At 38.4% G+C, this 2,203-nt stretch overlaps 1 non-coding gene across 1 annotated transcript; it reads left to right on the top strand.

The window, feature by feature from the left end:
- Positions 1-1,134: 1,134 nt before the first annotated feature.
- Positions 1,135-1,242, top strand: LOC112774341 (small nucleolar RNA R71). The gene has a single exon (XR_003188835.1). It is a non-coding gene; the product is annotated as a small nucleolar RNA R71 (small nucleolar RNA).
- The last annotated feature ends 961 nt before the right edge of the window (positions 1,243-2,203 follow it).

Here is a 2,203-nt window from a genome sequence, read left to right as displayed (position 1 = left end):
AATTTTGTGGGATCCGGTTTCTTCTGAGGTAATGTCTGCCTCATTAAGTTATTCAGTTCATTGGTGAGCAAGTGGGGTTCATCCTCCCATGTCTCATTACCAAATAACTTGGCATTCAGCTTCATGATTGCTCCTAGATACTTAGCAACTTCCTCTTCAAATGATGTCTTCATCCTCTTCAGAGGAAGAATATTCATCAGAGCTCATGAATGGCAGAAGGAGGTTCAATGGAATCTCTATGGTCTTTGTATGAGCCTCAGATTCCTTTGGTTCCTCAAAAGGGAAACTCCTTTCTGTCCAGAGGATGTCCTATGAGGCTTTTCTCACTGGGACTCACGTCCTCCTCACTCTCTCCAGGTTCGGCCATGTTGGTCATGGTTATGGCCTTGCACTCTCTCTTAGGATTTTCTTCTGTATTGCTTGGGAGAGTACTGGGAGAAATTTCAGTAATCTTCTTATTCAGCTGACCCACCTGTGCCTCCAAATTCCTAATGGAGGAACTTGTTTCATTCATGAAATTTAGTGTGGTCTTGGATAGATCAGAGACTATGGTTACCAGGCCAGAATGGCTCTGTTCAGAATTCTTTGTTTGTTGCTGAGAAGATGATGGAAAAGGCTTGCTATTGCTAAACCTGTTTCTTCCACCATTATTATTATTGAAGCCTTGATTAGGCTTCTATTGGTCCTTCCATGAGAAATTTAGATGATTTCTCCATGAAGGATTATAGGTGTTTCCATAGGGTTCTCCCATGTAATTCACCTCTGCCATTGCAGGGTTCTCAGGATCATAAGCTTCTTCTTCAGAAGATGCTTCTTTTGGTACTATTGGATGCAGCTTACAATCCATTCAGACTTTGAGAAATCATATTGACTTGTTGAGTCAATATTTTGTTCTGAGCCAATATGGCTTTCAGAGTATCAATTTCAAGAAATCCTTTCTTCTGAGTTGTCCCATTATTCACAGGATTCCTCTCAGAGGTGTACATGAACTGGTTATTTGCAACCATTTTCAATGAGTTCCTAAGCTTCTGCAGGGGTTTTTAGATGAAGAGATCCTCCTGCAGAATGGTCTAATGACAATTTTGACAACTCAGACAGACCATCATAGGATATACATATGATGCTCCATTCTGGAAGCATGTAAGTAGGACACCTTTTTATCAATTGCTTATATCTTTCCTAAGCTTCATAGAGGGACTCACCTTCCTTCTGTCTGAAGGTTTGGATTTCCACTCTAAGCTTGCTCATCTTTTGAGGTGGAAAGAATTTGGCCAGGAAAGCACTGACCAGCTTTTTCCAAGAGTTCAGGCTTTCCTTAGGTTGTGAATCCAACCATGTTCTAGCTCGGTCTCTTACAGCAAAAGGGAAAACATTAAGCCTGTAGACCTCGGGATCAACTCCATTGGTCTTGACAGTGTCACAGATTTGCAAGAATTCAGCTAAGAACTGATGAGGATCTTCCAATGGAAGCCCATAAAACTTGCAATTCTGTTGCATTAGAGAAACTAATTGAGGCTTAAGCTCAAAGTTGTTTGCTCCAATGGCAGGAATTGAGATGCTTCTTCCGTAGAAGTTAGAAGAGGGTGCAATAAATTCACCAAGCATCTTCCTTGCATCTCCACCATTATTATTGGGTTCGGCCATGTCTCCTTCTTTTTCAAAAATTTATGTCAGGTTCTCTCCAGAGGGTTGTGCTTTAGCTTCTCTCAGTTTTCTCTTAAGGGTCCTTTAAGGTTCAGGATCAGCTTCAACAAGAATGTCTTTATCCCTGTTCCTGCTCATATGAAAAAGAAGAGAACAGAAAAGAAGAAGAATCCTCTATATCACAGTATAGAGATTCCTTTATGTGAGTAGAAGAAGAGTAGAATAGAAGAAGGAGAAGAGAAAAATTCGAACACAGAGAAGAAGAGGGGGTTCGAACTTTGAGTAGAAGAGAAGTGTTAGTAGATAAATAAACAAATAGAAAGAGATGAGAGGGGGAAAATTCGAAATTTAAATTAAAATAAAAGGAAAATATTTTTGTTTTTATTTTAATTATTGGTTAGTATTCAAAAATTAAAAAGAGAAATAAAATTAAATTAAAATTTAAAACAATTAGTTAATTAAAATGAATTTTGAAAAAGTGGGGAGGAGTTTTCAAAAATTAGAGAGAGAAAAGTAGTTAGGTGGTTTTGAAAAAGATATGATTGAAATAGAAAACTTT

The sequence above is a fragment of the Arachis hypogaea genome, chromosome 18 (genome assembly GCF_003086295.3).
Source record: "Arachis hypogaea cultivar Tifrunner chromosome 18, arahy.Tifrunner.gnm2.J5K5, whole genome shotgun sequence".
Lineage (NCBI taxonomy): Eukaryota > Viridiplantae > Streptophyta > Magnoliopsida > Fabales > Fabaceae > Arachis > Arachis hypogaea.
Note: the sequence above shows the minus strand (reverse complement) of the source record. Positions and strands in the feature narration are given on the sequence as shown.